The sequence below is a fragment of the Gasterosteus aculeatus genome, chromosome 1 (assembly GCF_964276395.1).
Source record: "Gasterosteus aculeatus chromosome 1, fGasAcu3.hap1.1, whole genome shotgun sequence".
Lineage (NCBI taxonomy): Eukaryota > Metazoa > Chordata > Actinopteri > Perciformes > Gasterosteidae > Gasterosteus > Gasterosteus aculeatus.
The window spans coordinates 24,610,697-24,630,080 of record NC_135688.1 but is presented as its reverse complement, the minus strand read 5'-3'; the positions used below and the strand labels follow the sequence as shown (position 1 = coordinate 24,630,080).

Genomic DNA, 19,384 nt, shown 5'->3' with positions numbered 1-19,384 from the left:
CTGTCTCTCTCCGCACTCTTGGAGGAACGAGCGATAGGCAATCTAGGTCATCGCCACTGATGCATTGCAAAGCGAACTTCAAACAAACCTGGCCTTTAGCGCGATGGCTCTCCAAAGCTGTGTTACATATACCATTGGAGGCCCATCGCCATTCTCTGCCAAGAGCCGCCGTGAGGGGACGGACACAGTTGTTCTCAAAGTGGAGAATAGATGCGAGCGCCGCACGCTCTGTCCATCTGTTGGTTCATGTGCAACTGTAGCTAACCCAAGTGCGTACAAAGAAATCGTGCTTTCAGATACGTCTTTTGAAACAATTAGTTGGCCCTGTAGTCAGACCACATGCTAGGCCTCTATTACTCATCTTCCCTTTACTCTGAATCGCCTCGGGGCAGTCTTACCCGTAATCATGGCCTTGGGAATTGTGGTAAAAAGCTTTGTAGCTGCAGCTTGCAGCTGGTTGAAACAATGATGTTGTGTTGAAAATAATTCTTTTGGGGTTTTTTTCTTTTTTTTTTTAGTCTTGATCTCAATTAAATCATTTCTCATCTGGTTGTAAATCAGATATGCATATTTATTTTATACCTATGACTCACTGATTTAGCAAGATTTAGAATGTAACAATTTATGTCAGTCCTGTGATTCACTGTTTTCCATCAAATCCCAACAATTTAATCTGATGTGTTTTCACCAGTTGTTGCGTAACTTTTCCAGACTCTCTCAGTGCAGATGTATTCTGTTTTAGTTGAAATGTTGTAACCAACATAAAAGCTCTCATTAGAAATGAATGAGCTAGAAATCCAATTGAACCCCATTGAGACAAGAAAAAGAATAAAAACACAGCTATGCAGTTCAGGGGAGAGAGTGTTTTGTACTCAACCGTGCAGAATAATTTCAGAATAATGTTCCATCATGTGCCATGTTGCGTGAGCTATAATTAATGGAGAAAAGGCTGTGGGTCTATTCTTTGCAGAGTACAGAAAATCTGTGTAACTGAGTGCTAAACAAATGCTCTCTTCTCTTATCTAACGCACCGGCTAAGTGCAGAAGTAGCCGGGTAAGTGCCAAAAGATGCAGTTGCTTATTGCTGCCACATAGCAGCTCCAAAAGCAGGCGTCACGTGTCAATACATGATGCCACATTGCTGGTTTCGTCCAGATTTTGAATCACTCCAAAGATATTTCCACACCCTACCTCCTCTGTCTCTCGTTCGTCTCTTTGGTAGACCAGCGAGTTTTGGTGGCGACATGGATCAATTTACACGTCATTAGAAAATCAAAGACAATTAGAGTCGAACAGATAACTTAATTCAGGGACTTAAGCTCAAGTCCATTTTCAGACCCTCTAAGAAGGCTGCCTACTCTCCACTCATACCAAATCCAGATAGCCATCTATCGAATGAGTCACTGAGTTACCACTACTCATATCGGATGCACAAGGTTTACCGTATGATAAGGACTTTAGCTATGAAAGCAAACAGTGGAGCAGGATTCTCTAATTTTATGGATACCGCACCACCAACCTCCACCTCTGACTGTCTTAGCAGGTGATCGATGTGCCGCGTAATATCTTAAATTGGATAATCCTGCAGTTAGCACACTTGGGTGAAATCATTGCAATTCCTGTGAGCAGCAAGCAATGCGGTAAGATCAAGCTCCCCTGCCAGCCGCGTGGGAGGCGTTGTGCGTTTTAGGAAACAGCTGTCATTGGTTACATGGGATGCCCACATTATTCTGCTCCTGTACCAGTCGGGCTTTTTTGTTTGTTACTGGGAACGCAGCCCGAAATGTCCTTGAATCTGTATTACGTACTCCACTAGCTGTTCAGCATTTAGGAATACTTCTCGTTTCATCTTGAGGTGCACATTTCAAACATGATGATCAAGCACCCGTGGACCACCTGGGTCTATTGCCATTAATTAAGCCAAGTCTGTCTGTCTGTCCACGTGAAGGCCAAGAGCAATTCATATATGAAAGCGCAAGGCGCTGGATGGCCTTGTTACCACTACAAAGCCAAACACAGCTCACCGGGAATAACTTATTATTCATATCACTTAAATAATACCCCCAAAGCATAATTTCAGGGGAACGAGCAGAACGTTGTGGACAGCTCAGAGCCGGCGCATGAACATTCAGTGAAACACACAAATGCCAGAGCAGGTCGGCTGTGTTGTTTGCACAAGCAACAGATTGGAGGCCATAAAACAGAAGACATGTAAGATGGGAAAAAATGGCTTTAGCTAAGCTTTTGCTTACAATACATTGCATTCTTTCGTATTTTCACAATACTACATCAATGAGCTGTATCTGGTTTATTGTTAATATGCAATGGTGTTGCGTTTTGATGCATGAAGAGCCTTTCTTTGTTGGACACGGCACAGAATGGAACCCACAGATGTACTGCAACATGACTCCTGTAATTGTGAGTCCTGAAAGAGAGCCAGTAAACACATCAGCAGGACCATGACATTTCTCATCATTTAAAACAATAAAAGAAATGGATTTCCCCAGTTTCCCAGATATGTAACCACTTCACTTTGCTTTTATTAAGGATCATAGCAGCTTTGCATCCAGCCTCCTGTAAAGTAGTCTACATGTTCTGTGTTGGAGTGACTATACAGAGTTTGTATTTTCTTTTATGCCTTCCCGCCCACCCAAATGCTTAGTTTATCCACCTCAGGCTACAAAAGTAGTATTATGTTATGCAACTCCTGCCAATTGTGTAAATGTTTCTAATGTGGCGGACAGAAAGGTCTAGTCCATTAGCACACTGCTCCCTGTTAAGTCTCACTGTTGAGGTTAGCAGGTCCATCGCCCTCCTTCCAGTCTTTACTCTAAATAAATGTACCGTAAAGCTCGTACCTTTCTGCACAAAGTAACAACTGTCGAGAGCTTTAAACCATGGCAGTCAAATAAAGTGCCTTCGTTATTGCCTTGCTAAGCACGGCAGCTTTGTCACACACACACACACACACACACACACACACAGACCTTTAATGGTGCCTTGCAGAGACCGGGGGGGAGGTGGGTGGGATACGCGCAGTGTTTAGGGGCCCAGCGGTGGGTCACACAATGCTCAGTGGGTCTTCTTCTTTTGGGGCCTCGATGAAACAGAAAAACCCTCGATGGTCCCAGTTTGTTTTCACAGTGTGTCTGTAAATGGTTGACTCCTGCTATCAGCATGTATTGCCTTATACCTGGAGGGCATACAACGATAGGGCAATCTGAATATGTCTACTGTACTTTAATGTAGTTTGGGGGGATTTTTATAAGGCAACAACTAAACTTTGGACACAGCCTTTATCCCCATTGGTACGTGGGCTGCAACAACGAATCCATAAAATCTGATTATTGAAAGAGTTGGCAACTAATTTCATCATAGATTCGTTGTGACGCGTGATTATTACGCCCCTCAATACGTTGCAGAGAAAAGTGTACCGGTGTTTTTTTTTTATAAATGATTTATTGTTCTGACATCTCGGGTCCTTTTAAACAAAAAATAGACATATTTTAGTGCTCTTTAAAAAGAGCTATATATTTGGCACGTGTGTGTGTTTTTTGTGTTAGTCAATCTTTTTATTACAGCCTATTTGCACACATTGCTGTCAATGTTTTGCACTGTGACTAAGCTTTTGTCAGTTATTTTTTTGAATAAAGGATTGGAAATGATTTCTTTTTTAAATCGAATTCATCAGTTAATTAAAAGAATAATTGGCAGAATAATCTATTATTAATATAATCTTTAGTGGCAGCCCTAATTGATACCAAACACCACTTGACTTAAAGTAAAAGAAAAGAAAAGGGGTGTACCAGGTGGCACCGACAATACGTGGCTCCTTCACGGAGTAAATGATGGCTCCTTGAGCAGAATTTGTAGTTTGACGTGTCATTTGTAGACCAGGAGCGCTGTAACCGCACATACCTTTTCCAGGACAGACAGCTATTCATTTTAGGAAAGTAGATATAGTAGATAAAGTTAAGTGACTTTTTCTTGAGGCTGGAGAGAAAGCTGTTTTCTAAGACAGAAAATATCCAGGTGGGATTGTGCTGTAGACCAAACCATCATTTAGTTTGTGATAGTGAGAGAGCTCCTCAAAAGCCTCGACAAAACCAACAAATGCCCCCCCGCCCCGGTCCAATGTACCATGCAGCATGAAATGAATAGACTCCCACAGCTGACATTTCATGGTGATTATCAGACTATCAGAAAAACCAATGTCCACCATGCACAAACTGTCTGTTGTGCCTTTGTTTGCCACAGCGGGGGTTTATTGTGGCTTTGCAACACCCGATGTGTTGCTCTCCCTAGCATGCTGAAAGAGACATGACATCGGGACAGAATATGCTCGCCACTTGGTGACTCAACAATACTTCAGACTGATCTGTGTGCAGCAGAGTGCAAGGAAACCACACTGCTCTCCCACCCAAGAACTCCCTGTTGACTGAGGCCATTTGCGCTCATGGATTCAATAGATCTAATCTATTTTTTACATTATCACTCTGTATTCTCAAATTAAAAGCCCTTTGATTGGGCAATAATCATTTCTTAAAACATTTAGAGATAAAATGCTGCACAAGTTCCCCATGAATATCTTATTGTCAGAAATAATTTACCTATTTTTTTTTTTTGCATGCAACGCTGTTTGTTTATTTAACACATCTGACAATAAAGTGTGCGTGCACCAGTTTAACTCATCCACTGTATGAGGTGGATTTTTGCTTCCTCCTGTTCCATTATTCGATTATAGCGACACGTTGAAAAGGGCATTATTAGTTTAATAGTCATGTTTTTTCTGATTCCCCATAACAACTGAGCTGTTTTCCGCTCGATGCTGTCGGTGCTCTGCGTTGGATAGGCAGTAATTGGAGGAGGGCTTCGAGGCTTCCTCCAGTGACCTCATTACCCCAATTAAAAGTGCAGCCTTCTCCGAAAACAGTCCTTCTCACAAAGTGATGTCTGGTTATCACTCCCGGTCCAAATAAGGTTGAAACGCGCAGCTGAGGAAGCCGGGCACGGACATATGCTGCCGCCTGCAGCGGGTTTTTTCCTAAATCAAAGCCATCAGATCCCAAATTGTAAGTCTACCACTGCTTTCGTGAAAATCAGTAAACGATCCGCAGAATGATTTATTTCTCCAATCTTAAGATGTTTACTGCCCGGTACATTGTACTCTACTTGTACAATTAATAGTTAGTTTTGAGTGTCTCAACACTTTGTGTATCCTCAGTCCACTGCCGAGGCGTCTTTCCTGGTGTGTTTTTGTTCATGGAGTCTTACTCATCAATATTTCAGCAGTATTTCCAATAATTGTTTGGGGCATGCTGTGCACCGTTGCACCAATACTACTTTATTCCGGTTAATTCACACATGGTCGGGGATAACCTCAAAGACCCAGCCTGTGTACACATGAGTCATCAAACAAGACGCATTGCGAACCCTTCTTCTCATCTCCTCATCTTCCCATCACTCCAGGGAGAACACCATCTCACACACCATAACAAATTAAGTAAGTACTGGCAGAAATGTTCCCCTTTAACATATTCTGCTTCAAATTTGGCTGAGATTCTCTGCACTCTTTGTTGTTGTTGCGGATGTTGTCGTACGGTTTTCTCCAAAGATTTTGCAAGTAAAAGTTGGTGCGATGCTGATTTTACAACAACTTTACGACAAATTTAGTTCCACAATGCTGCCTCTCCACACTGGCAATACTAACTTTACTTCAAATGCGTTGAATAGATCGTTCAGAGTTCTGCGACAGTCTATGAGTTTCACCTTCATGTAGTTAATCAATTTGTCAGAAGACATGACATGTTTTCCACACAGTACATCAGCAGATGTGTCACTTTTAATTGGAACAGTCTGAAACTTCATGTCGTGGTTGCCAAGTGGAAATATATGCCCAAATTGTCAGCTTCTGAGAGGGTTAGAAAACAGCCTCAGCAACGATGTGTTTTTGAGTTTGTAAATTGGATTTTGAGGGTGATTCATAAAACCATTAACCCACAGCGGAGCATAACTGAACAAATCCCCAATATGTACCACGGAGGAGATACTGGATTTTCACAACATGGCACATACGAGATATCTCAAATTTGTCTGGATTTTTGGATTTTGCATCATGCCAGTGGATCTATTAGAAATCCACGCCGCGGCTCTTCCAGGCTGTCTCGCAAGTCCTCAAAACCACAAGACAAAATTGTGCAAACAGCCAGCAAACCCTCACCACAGCCGCCCTCAGAGTCGCACTCTGACCGGTTGATGGAGTAGAGGCCGTTTGCGGACGACAAGCCCAGAGAGGAGGGAGCGAATCAAGGCCGTGTTTGTCCCCCGCTTTGCTCATTAGGGACCCTGTATTCACGGCAGAGTCTGTGTACGACAAAGAGGGCTCACAAGTTCCTGTTTTCAGTCCCAGGGGGGCGGGTTTTTCCCCTCCTTCTCAAAGCCCTCCCCTCATCGACATTCGCCTCACAGGAACACTGTGACCAAAGTCCTGACAGTGAGGGGCGAAGTCAAGCAAGTCGTAGCTCGCCTGCTAGTCCTCAATCTGTATCACACCTTTCTCGTCATCTTTTAGTCAGTTTGGACCCCTCGGATGCTGGCAAAACCTCAGCGCTGCAGGTTGAAACATTTATCTCAGTGTGTGGTTGATACTGTCACGTTCATTGGAAATATCGGTATGTCGAAGCAAGACAAAATGGGGTTAACTGACAAACCGACGTCGGTAATAATAGATTTGCCAAATAGGCCTTGTTATTTATTTTTTCCTAGACTGAAAAACCTTTTGATGATTTTAGTAGTTTTGGCTTATGCTGTGTGATCTCCAAAAAAGACAACCGAGTAACGCCTGTCATCCTTGATTGATTGTATTGCCACACATCTGACCTATTTCATGCAACTATAAGGTATTTAGACTGCGCGTTCCCTCAACTTGTGCTGCACTGCATCGCCTTGCTTACCCGTCGGTGCGCTCTATTTTGCACTCTTATCCTCCATATTCATTTTTTTGCACCTCTTTATTAATCGGATTTTGCGCATGTGTGGGGGTGATTTTCACGTGGGTGTTTGGGCCGTTTAGGCCGTCCGTTCCTAAAGTAGAGGATGAGGACTTCAGAGGCACGCAGGTCTGATGGAGCGTTCTCGTTGTTACAACAGTCAAGTCAGACATATTTTGGGGAAATAAATCGACTCCCTTGTGTTTTTCAAAATAAGAGCTGCCGAGGGTGGGGGCGGGATAAATATCGAGAGCTGCCAATGACCAAAAAGGAAAAAAAATGTCCAATAAAACGGTAGCTCGGGTCATAATAGATTGGGTGAAAATACACGGGTAATACGGGTAATAATCTGTCTCTGAATGGAAACTCAACGATTTGATGGCAAAATGGTGTGCTTTTATTTTGATGGATATCCCCTCGTGTCCTGCACTGTCTTGGTCTATTTCTGCTGACTTGATGTATCCTGCGGGGGGGGGGGAAGAGAGAGAGAGAGAGAGAGAGAGAGAGAGAGAGACGGAATCCGATGAGTCTTTTTCTGCACATCACTTTGTAAATTTGCGCTCGTGTCGTCCAGCTTGAAGCGCTGCTCACCTGCCAGACTGCGCGGCTGCCGGCGGCGCAGCAGCTGATTCTAATAGGATAATCCGACTAATTGGCTCCTCTGATAGAGACCCTCATTGATTTTTCTCCACCATTCCCCTCATCACTGTCATGCTTTTCTCCGTTTTCTCCTGTCCCGCTGTTTCAAAGTGACCGGCTGCAGGTGTCTCTCTGCTCCGATTTTGCGCCAGCCAACCCTGACAATATGTAATTTTTGGGATAGACGGTGCGTTTTTTGGGGGGGAGAAGTGGACTATTTCGAATTAGGGACCCTTTTGGTTTTTTTTTTGAAGCGCTACTGCTTTACTCCCTAGAACATAACCGATCCTGGTACACCACGATGGTGGGGGGCGATCACATCTAACAGCAGAGAACACGCTATCATTCGGAAACTGCTCGTGGGTGAGTTCCATCTATGTTTCGATCACGCCGTTTCCAAAGTTGGCCGGATGCTTGTGCTGCCCGCTGTGGATGTGTGTGCAAATAGTTTGAAGGCAGCGATTCCATAGGATGACGCCGACATCTCATACCGACACAGATTTGCATCACGGACTCATGATCTCCTAATATGCGGCACTTACATGCGCATTTGGAGTGACCGTTTCTTCCCCGTAGTTGCGCATGAATCCACGTCGCTCTTTTCGGTCTCCGCCGCGGACGCAGTCTCCTCGACGCAAGTGCCGACGGTTGTGGATTGTTGAAGTCTTCTTTTTATCTTTCATCAGACCCAACTGTTCAGACACAGCGGCCACAGTGTGTCCGCGTTCACGAGCTGCTCCTTTTATAAAAAGAAAAATCTTGTGCATCTCCGGTGCCTCAGCAACGTGTGTGTGTGTGTGTGTGTGTGTGTGTGTGTGTGTGTGTGTGTGTGTGTGTGTGTGTGCGCGCGCGCGCGCGCATGTGGGAATATCGGGGTGGCGTGCGTGTGTCAGCGGGTGTCTGACGTGAAAATCTGCCACAGTCATTCTTGCTGGAGGAGTTCTGTCCTCAGTGTTAGCAGTTGCTCTCCTCTCCTGCTCGGATGGACGACGGCCTGCGATACTCCAGATGTCAGATCTGCACTCTGGATCGCCAGTTTTGGGGATCAGGAAGTGTCACCGCTGTAAGGTTCGAGCAGATGCTGGTTTAAAGAAGGGAGCAAAAAAAAACCCCCTTCATTTCCCCCCGTCGCCCACTTCACAGTTTAATTTCGCCATTCAATCAACGACTGCGGCAGAGATGCTTATATTCTCGTGTCTTCTTCTATTCTATCAGAGACCACACCGTCCTTTAGGGACGAAGCCCACAGGCAGCTCAAGCTTTACATTCAGCCGCATGCCTGTCTCATACCAACAAGAACCCCCCCCCCCCCCCCCCCCCCCCCCATCACCATTTCCACTGCTCCAAAACCCACTCACGCTCTGCCCTAAATCTTTCCGCTCTCATTTCTTCTCCACTCGTTCTGCTGTGGGTGCCATGTTCTCGGTTCGTGGTGTTGTTCATGTAACACCTTTATTTACCGCCAACATCCATGGTTAAGCTTTGCCACAGGAGCAACCAGCAGCACAGGAATTTATAGGTGAGTGGCGGTGGCCACTTAACGAATGCCCTGCAGCTACATATTGAGCTGAGTCGAGTGCTCTCAAGCAGAAATTGATTTCGAGAGAGATTATGTCATCCAGCATTGGCACTTTTTTAGGCTGGTAAAGTTTACCCAGCGGCATTGAATTCCTCCTCTGCTCTCTGATGGATTAATGTTTAAAGGGCATGCAAATGCACCCATAAAAGTCCTTGTTTCATTGGCGAGTTAATTTCCGATATCATTTTGGATCCTTCATTGGAGTTTAAAAGCCTTTAGACTCTGACATCACATTTCAATGCTTCACTAGATCAAAGCCGCACACAGACGCGGCACAATGAGTTACTTCTTTGTGGTGTTTCTCAACATCAGGATGTCTCATACAATTTAAATGACAGTCAGTAAATGGTTCACTCTGTGTTTGTCCCCACAGTAAGTCTCGTTTAATCATTTCGTATTTCAAGAGGCAAACACCCCAAAGCACACTAAACAACACTATGACAAGTGTTTTCAAAATGCACTCGAGACCAAAGGGTCTGAAGACATCACGTGTTGTTTTCCACTCCATTCTTGATTGATACTTTTAATTTTCAAGGAGCTGTCACCAATGCCTACTGGCCCCTGGCTTTGCAATCAAGGTGCACTCTATTCAGAGGCTTTCAAATGAAAGTGTTCATTCATTTAGTGAGAAATAAGGGTTGTCTGGCTCTGCAATATTGGCTGCGTGAGAGGAGTGATCGGAGCAATTGATGAGGATTCGTGAGGAGGAACGTCGGAGCGGAAGTCGACGGGGCCGCCTCCATCAATGGCGCTTAAAATATGTCTTGATGGGAAATGGAATTACCGAGAGGGGATCCGACACGTGTGCAAATACACCAACGGGCGCGTGAACACCCTCTCTTCTCGCTCGGCATGTCCGTCCAGACTTATTGACTGGTGTGGAAGCTGTGGACGACATGCGTAACAGACAGAGGCTCTCAGTTAAATCTTTTGAAAATCCAATTCCCGTGAAGATGAGATTCCTTTTGTCCCCGAGCCTTGTTCCATTTTCCATCGTAATCGTCGGGCATCGATCGGATTCAAAGCTATTTATTTTTGTTGCAGCCATCATGTCATGAATCGACGGGTACAGGCAGATTACGTATCTGTCTGTGGACGTCACCTCGCCCCCCAAAAAACAAGAATCATGACTGCAGAGGGCCAATACCAACATGTATGTAATTCTTTAAGGCTTTAGTATTTCTAGGTACGACTTTCCATTGATGGGTTGAGCTAAACAACACTGGAATGCCAGATTATAGTAAGCAACCTCTCTCCAAAGCAGTGGCTTTGTTGGCTCGTCAACTGTCTAAACAATAAAAGTGTTTTCCCCTCATGCTTCTAACATTTGAATAATTTCCACTGTCACCACACCAGTGTAGTATTTTATTCTTTTGTATCCATTTAACTGACTAAACAAGGGGTGGTTGATTAGATCCCTAATCATACCATTGAAATACACTCTGATCCCCATTTTCTTTTTGATAAGAATTGGATTCCAGTCAGTTCATTTCTCTCTGGTGGACCTCAGCAAGCTTTCAAGTACTCCCTAAAACGGGTCATTATTTACAATTCTTTTTAGCACAATGCAGGTTCTTTTTGGGCTGGATGAAGAGCTCTGCCCTCTGAAACGAAACCCCTGTGTCCCTTTCAGGAAACAGCGCGACCCCGATCACACGCTGATGGGATACTAGGCTGTATGGAAAAAGAAAATAGGTTATTCATGGGAGAGGTATCAAAAAATTGGTCTTTCCCCGCAAATCATTTTCACGGGCCACTTGTTTTTGAGACCTTTATCTGAATACCTTCACGTAGGGTCAAAAAACGGATCATCTGCCGCTGCAGCGCTCGCTTTATTTACGTTCTAAACACTCGATAGCACAGTAACAACGCGGTTATGGTTTCATTTGCAAATGTCTCTTTACATTGCTCTTGAACAAAGCAAACGTATGCAAGCTGTTCTGTGTGCGTCTTCAGGGGGAGATCAAAGCAGCAAGTTGACCAGAGTCAAATGCAATTTAAAAGCGCTTTATTTCTCCATTTGTTACGGCAGGGAATAAAAGGACTCTAGGTCGGCCACAGTGGAGTTCGCCCGGCAGCGTAAATGTTTTACCGGTCAATTGTAGCGCCGCTGAAATGAAAAAAGACGCCGCAAAATACTTGTGTTGCACTTCATCTGATGCACCGGTCATCTATGGTATGATCAATTACCTCAGTATCCAGTGTTTTCCTTTGCCAGGGGGCAAGCGACGTTTAGAATGAATGCTTTTTTTCCCTACTTTTTAATCAGCAGTACAATAGGAAGCCCATTGCTGTAAGCACGAGGGCGAAATGATCATTTTCATCCTTTCTTCTCGGAGCCACTGTCATCGTGCCATGTCTGGAGGTGATCCTCAGAGGCCCATCCAGCCTGGAAAGATGGGGTTGATGCGTTTTAGATAGCTTTTAGAGAGATGTGAATGGAGGATGGAAATTGCATGCCAGGGGAAGCAAAATGAGCAATTTTTCCTCCCATTTCCCCTCATCTCTTCATCCGATCTGTGCTTACTGATTCATGAAGACTTTGTTTTGACATTCCATACGTCGGTGTGTAAGATAAAGTCGGGAAAGAATTCCAATTGACAAGGTGGGGGGCAGAGAACGGAAGTGTGCTACATAAAGCATTCGCAGGCCAACTGCACCGCAGCAGAGGCTCATCGCTCTAATGGCATCAAAAGAGCGTCACTACCACCTTTTTGTTGATGCACATTTTGACCCGCGTTCCCTTCTGGCTGCTGGTGAGGCATTCAGGGGATTCAGGAGAGCATTTTACAGGCCTGTTCTCATCAAAGGCTTTCGATGCAAGAAAATGCTCATAGTTTTATCCATAGCGTCGACTTGAGTGGGAACACCGCGCGTATCCATGAACACTCTTCATACAGTGTGAATGCAAACAAAGCAGTTTGTGATAGTTACCTCCCTAAAATGCACTGCTTTAAATTTGCCCATTATTATCCTTTATTAGAAGGAGGAGGGGATCCATTCGTTCATTAGTTACAGTGAGTGAGGAGGCGATATGTTTCCATGCAGAGCTGGTCAGTCTCTACTCAGACCCCTCTGACTGTGTTAAGTCTGAGAAACAGAACCCACATTCATAAATATATGCAGTTTGATCCAGTTCAGCGACATGCATTGCTGAACACCCCAATATATATATATAATATATATTCAAACACAGCGGTTCCAGTAATAATCCAATTCCCAGTCTGGCTAATGACGGTAATAATTTCACGCCGCCTTCGCATTACGACCGAGGGGGTTATTGGTGGGCCTTTCTCCCAGCCAGAGCCGCCGCCCGTTTCCCCTCCCAGCTGGACCAGACCCACAGAGGCCGCCTCTCAACAGGGTTCTTGATTTATGGGCCACTTTACAAAAAGAGCCTGGGGACGCAGCACTCCTTGTCCTGCGATATTGAATCCCGGCTGCCTAGCATGGAGATGTGGGTTGTGTTTTTTTTTTGTGCAAATTATTTGCATTGTGCTGTTAAGCTCTCAGTGGTAACTACTTCCCGGCTGCCCACCTTAGCACTTAAGGTTAATTTTGCTTGCAGGGCTTTTTAAATTCGGTCATTCGAGGGACATTTCCTTAGTAAATGGTGCTGCGAAGACCAATAGCTTTTCACATCAACAATTATGTGTTCGTCTACTTTTGCAACCCTTTAAAGTCGTGTGTGCTCGTGTTGGGTTCAACGTTTCACCGTTGAACCCAACACTGCAGGCCGTCTGCAGTATGCTGTACATTTCAATGAAATAAGGCGGAAGGCAAATGCGGCACATCCGTCACCGTCCTTCGCTTTGTGCATCCATCAGTGGTGAAAGCTGAACTAAAACCTCAATACACAAAGTCAGATAAATTAACTGTACCATTTCATGCACATTGTCAGAAGACGTTGTTTGTTCCTTCAAGGCTTTTGTTTAGTTGTTGCTGTTGGCTGGAATTCACTCTGTTTTTTTGGCTCAAATAGATTCTTCTTCATTTTTGATTAACAAAACCAGCAAGATAAATGTTTCTCAGCCTTGATGGTTATAGTCGCTGTAGAGTCGGTGTTTATAATGTTGTGTTAATAATCTGACAATCCTCTTTCGTTCCCTCTTAAATCAGCCCATGGTTCTGCTGCTTAGACAACACGCCGTATTAAACTCAAGTCATGTGGCAAACTACACAAACTGCCACACAATCATTTCTCCTTTTCTTTGGACTTTCCTTTCTACACTTGTGTTAGAAATTTGGTTGGACCTTTATTATGTTTCTGTGTTACATCCCCCCCTAAAAAAAGATGATCTTATGTACTAGAGGATCTCAACCGTCCTGCATTTGCAAATGCCAACCAAAAAGAAGATGAAAAAAAACGTATCCAACTTGATCTTTTCCTCTCGTAAAAATAATGCAGTATCTTTTACTTTGTTAAAGTCCGAGCTTCTTGAACTTCTTGAACTGACTTTGATGCTCTCCGATGAATAGCATTACCATACTGTAGTTGGCTGAAGACTCGTTGGTTTAGCAGCAGATCGTTCTTTGCGTCACAGATTTAAATTCAGTCGTCGGGTAAAAATATACGTTGGAGCTTGTGTGTGTGAGCGAGATAGAGAGAGAGCGAGAGAGAGAGAGACGCCTCGGCATGTGAACATGTCTTGGCTGCCGTTGGAAGTCTCTGCGCGGGAGGAATTCTCGTTTCATTCGTCATTGGGAACGTTACGCCCCCCCCCTGCTGCTGTGGTTAGATGTAGCTAATGTTAGACTTCAGATAACCCCGCAGCGTACGTGTCATCCGGCAGCTACTGTAGCACGCTCCCTCTCAAAGCGAATCCCGTTCCAGACCTTTAACTCTGACCGCGTTCTGGGAGCGTGATTGACACCTGCAGTACAGATCGAGCCTTGACGGGGTAGTAGGGGTGTGTGTGAGGGGGGAGGGGGGGGGTGGGGTGTCGCAGGCATGCGCTTGAGTTTAACTGACGTGCCGGGATTTGCTACAAAAGTGACTTTGAGGCACAGATCGTCTCAGCTGCAAATACAAGCCGTTTGATCGGTTTGCTGTGGCTGTTTTGATAGTATGAAGGCAGCAGTTGTGCTTAGTCAAATCTGACAGAACGTCAGTGCTGTCCTATATGTGGTTGAAATTGATTGCCTGTAGCATGTTTACAAGTAAAGTGTTTTTGAGGCTGATGGCAAAGAGGGCTAAATGATCCGCGGTGGAGCAGAGTCGTCACTATTCATTTATTCATTTAGCAGCATGTGAGTCATCGCCGTGCCATGTTGCTGTAAAGCCATATACATCAGAGTTTATTATTCGGTGGTGCAGCAGCTCTAGGTTCCACTGCAGCCGTGAGTGAACAAACGGCTCTTTGACAACCCTAAAAACGGGCTGTCGTCAGTGGAAAATGTGCTGTGACGATGCAACAAATTGGTTTCTTCTTTTAAATCACATTTCATTATAGAAAGTTACAGAAGACAGTTTCGGTGAAATTCAAATGTTAATCAGCCAGATCTGAAAATCGGAATAGTTCCCACAAGACCTGACCGTTATCCAGTTATTTGCCCCTCTGCTGCTCAGCACCATCTAACGAAACAGCCTCTCGTGTCCCTCTCCTCTCTCTCTCTTCTTCTCCCTCTCATAGCCTCCGACCCCCCCCCCCCCCCCCCCCCCCCTGTCCCCCTCTCAGCTATTCCAGCCGGTTGTCTTGGTCTTCTTAGCTCTGGCCTGGAATATCCTGAAGCGAGAGATCCGTTCATTTAATGTCGTCCTTTGGCAGGGTACAGAATCTAGTTAGCAGGCAGCTCAGGTAATGGGACAAAGCGTCTGATGTGACTGCAAAGACCGTTTGTATGTGCGTGCACGGCCCTGTGCGCGCACATACAGGTCTTTTTAAAGTGGATTTTTTTTTCACGCTGACCACTAACAGCTCCCCTGACCAACATTAAGGATTATCAATTGTACGTTATGTAGTGTATCCGCCATATTTCAACCACAGAGAGCAGCTCCTGTCAATTCTACACCACTTACTAACAGTTAAATGACCAACCAATAGCTCTGCTGGCTTTTTCAGCTGAACATTCCCACCATAGATATTTATTTAGCCACAAAAATAAATTCCATTTAAGGTCTTTGGTATTCATCATAATTATATTTGTTTAATGGTATGATTTAAAGCATGATATTCCACAACATATGCAGTTACATAACTACATTTTGTTTTTAATGCTGTTAATATCCCTGAGTAGTTATGTTTCTACATGACGGTAGAAATAATGAGAGCTTTGTCAACTACTAGAACATCATATTTCAAAGCAATGTCGGAGCCAACGATTCTTAAAAAGCAATACCATGTCTTCTGTTTTCTCTTTGCACTAACGCATACCGGTCGCCACACACAATTTGTGTGTCTTATTTGATTGTTGATTGGGCTCTCGATGATTATAATTGTCACTGTTGGCAGGGAGAAAGTGTGATTTTCTACTCTCAGGCAGAGCGAGCGTGGACTCAAGAACATTCACGGTGTTGAACATGTACGTCGATTGCTCTCGTGAAGTGACCTCCTCTCTCTGCGTCTCTGATGTGTGCACGTCAGGAACGCAGAGGCTCGTCATTGCAAGGTTATTAGATAATACAAAATGGAATAATTCAGTGAGCCGAGCACAGACTTGTGTGGGTGCGTGTGTGTGCGTCAGCTAAGGGTGTAAGGGCTTAAAGAGTGTCCCTCAGAAATAGAAATGTTAACAACTCACCAAGCGGAGTACATATCGGTTTCCTGCCTGCAGGTAGGAGGAGAGGGGCAGAGGGGTGACACGTGGAGAGAGACAATTGAGAGTGTGTATCTGTGTTGAGGGTAATGACAGAGGGTGCAAATTCATACTGCAACTACAGCATCGTAGATGACTGCCCAGAATATCCACTGGATTAGAATGAATAAACTCAGAGGAGGAGGAGGCCGGGGATGCTGGGGTCTTCTTTTCTGACGATCAAACCAAAAATGTGCTTCTGAATAAAGAAATGTGTCAATGAATGATGTTTTCCTCACACGGCAACAACCCCTATTGCATTAAGACCTCGTTTCATCATAGTGACACTCGGGACAGCCTGTCTCACTCGAGAACGAGACGAAGAGAAGGAGCAAAATGTCAAACCGTGTTCCCCTCCCCAGCGTACGCAGCCAAAATGTTTACCAAACAAGCAGGACAAGTGCAGCCACTAATGCCCGCATACCTGTCAATGCCTCTTGCTGTCAGCGCTTATTGGTATCTGACATGGGGAAGGTCCCACAAAGGTGCCTCAAACACGAGCAGTGCTTTGATTCGGCCGCGAGAAGACCCACGCAACGACGGATCGGCGTGAATCCTCATCTGAATATCCAGCCGCGCTAAAGCACTAAAGCCCCCACTCGGCGGCTGAGGAGATTGTTTGCGCGTGCGAGGGAGCGGCGTTCCTCGGGGGCCGACACGGAGCCCCGAGAGTGTTGAGAGAGTGCCCCATTTCTCTTGCTGAACCCTCCTCGAAAGTAATTGAATTTTGGATGAATCCGCTCAGGAGGAAACGCTGTCAGGGAGGAGAGAGAGTGGATGCTCGAGGAAAAAACAATCAAAGAATGAGGGGCAGGTGACGGCACCTTTCGGATGAGCTTTTCTCTAAAGGATGGCACGCTTTCAGATGCTCGACGGCACGAGCTTTCATCGTCGCATTGTAAAGGAAAACTATTTTTTTCTGAGTTCATATATTTCTACATTTCTTTGGCACGTCCAGTACTCGCTCATTTGGTGAAGGGGGATAACTCTTCCTGCTTTTCTTCCCTGCTCTATTGTGTTCCAGATCATATCTCTGACAGTTAGACAGCTGCACTGAATCTTTCACTTCACCACCGGCTAATAGCCGTGTGCCAAAGAGGGAGACGATAGTGACAATAATACATCGACACCCTTTCCATGATCACTAATAACGTGTTGGCTGTTTGACCTTGATAAGCCTTTAAGTAGCTCGATCATTCATACAGGTGGCCGTCCTCTTGAAGACGCTCCACTAGCATCCGTTGCGCAGAGTGAAACCGTGATTTTTTTTTTTGGTGTAGTTGGTGAAACTTTGCAGCAACCAAGCAGCAAAGGATTTAAACATTCCTGCCGGCCATGGGCTTCATGCACCTCCATCTCCAACAATCAGACTATTTTCCTCTTTCTTTCCCTGCGAGCCCACTCCCAGCTGATTGAGGTACTCAAGTCATCAGTATAAGTAGGAGTTAAATTACAGACTGACAGAGCTGGAGCGGCTCTCCCGCCTCTCGCGTCGGAGACTCACCGGCAAACGTGCATCGATCGGCTGGCCGCGTTCCTTACTCGGAGCCGAAAGAAGATGCCTCCAGTTGCAAGAAGTGTATAACAACACGGGCGGCAGACTACAAGCAGCCATTAGGGACACAAAGAGGGAGCGTCGAGTGGGGCTCTGAAAGGCATCTCAATAACGACGCAAATAACAACTGCAATCATGCGTTTGTTGGCATCCATGCGTGTGTGTGTCGCTGGCAGATGAGCTCGGCGGCTTTCATACTCGCCCTGATCTCCTCCACAAAGGGTGCGGGTCGTTTGAGCTGTGGCCGTAAAGGAGGGACGTCATCCTGGTCCTTGGAGAATTTAGATGATAGTATTTTGTATTGTTTACTGTAGTATAGAAGATGCTGTATGAGCACTATGCTACAATGTCCAATACATGGGGATATGACACTCTCTGAAGTGATTTTTGCAGTAGCTTCTCTCTTTGACGGTCACTGGCTAGCAGAATTTAAACTGAGATCAGTGCTTTTTTTAAAACGGCTTTGTGAAACTTACCTCCGGAGCCATTTTCCTCCAAGCGGCCGTACTCGAGCTTAACGTAAATCACTCCGTTGTGTTTTCATGTATGATTCTTTAATATATTTAATCCCTTAATCCACTATCCACAGCTCTCTGCACACATGCAGAAGTAATGCGTGCACCCCACGGAACATGTCTTTACTGTGTAATTACTCATCTGTGCAGTTGGTATCAACAAAAAACAATTAGCTGCATCCTAATGGCGCGTTGTTTCCCTTTTTTACCGACGAGCGGGCCGGGACACATCACGGTAAACAGCGGGGCCCACCGAGCGGAACCGGCGCTGCGGCCCATTCCTCTGACGTGAAACCAAAGGGCCGCAGCGTTTATGCACGGGTTTGCAGACTAGCGGCCAACATGGGAATCTAATTAAAAAGATAAGATTTTTGTGTGTTGGCGTTTTTAGCTTTCCTCGGGTGGCCTCGGTTGCAGAAAGGCCGGGGCTGGCGACAAAGAGCTCCTTTGACGGGGAGAACCCAGCAATGTCGCCGTCTTTGACCACTGGCCAGTTTTGAATGCCACTGTGAGTGTCTCAAGGGTTATTGTGGCTTTTCAGGGTTTCCCCTCAAAGGCTTTCTGTTGCAGCTTTGTGGAATCCATGTGAAGCATCTTTGTCGTGACTGAAATGCCAATGGATGCGCCCTCGCAGCCTACGCGGACGTCGTGTCGAGCCGCTGCAGAGACGGCTCTTTGGCCTGTAGCAAAGGGGATTAATCAGTAACCAAACAAAAAGAATTATGCAGTTTCACGGACGGGTCCAATGGGAGTTTTACTGATGATTTCTTTTAGCCACTGGCAAAATCTGGCTAAATTGTGACTAAAAACCTTTTTTGTCATGGTAGATCCCCTGTGCTGATTGGCTAAAGGGTGTTCATTACTATCCAATAAAGCGTAAGATTCCCATCCTTTATCTTAATGAGTGCTCATGGTTGAAGCTAATATTAGCTGAAACCAAGTTTCTTGAGGGATTCAACTAATATGCAAGTGTGTGTGTGTGTATATATATATATATATATATATATATATATATATATATATATATATTGATATTGATATTGTCACTGACTTTACTTACTCAAAATCAACTGGTCTTTCGTGACCCAGAGTTTGACTGACATCAAGTGAGTCGTCCTGCTGTTCCCATCGCCATGACCGTCTACGTTACTGTTAGTTCGGCCATACACGTTCCTACCCGGCGCGTCACGCAGCTCACAAAGCACTGTATGTTAACAGAGATATGATCTAAGGATTATGTCATGTTGGCTCGGAGGAAAGTGGGATTAATGTTCTGTACAGATGACAAAGCTGCAAAGCCAGGTTTGTCTTG

At 45.1% G+C, this 19,384-nt stretch overlaps 1 protein-coding gene across 3 annotated transcripts in view; it reads left to right on the top strand.

The window, feature by feature from the left end:
• The window catches only part of LOC120819969 (interleukin-1 receptor accessory protein-like 1), a 202,769-nt gene that overhangs the window by 25,020 nt on the left and 158,365 nt on the right, over nucleotides 1-19,384 (top strand). For 2 of the 3 annotated variants that reach the window (XM_040177655.2, XM_040177654.2), the window contains exon 1: nucleotides 7,439-7,991. The exons of the other annotated variant lie outside the window; for it this stretch is intronic. The gene's annotated coding sequence lies outside the window, so the exon portion shown is untranslated. Of the gene's footprint in view, nucleotides 1-7,438; nucleotides 7,992-19,384 lie in introns of those variants that run through there. 3 annotated transcript variants of the gene reach the window in all.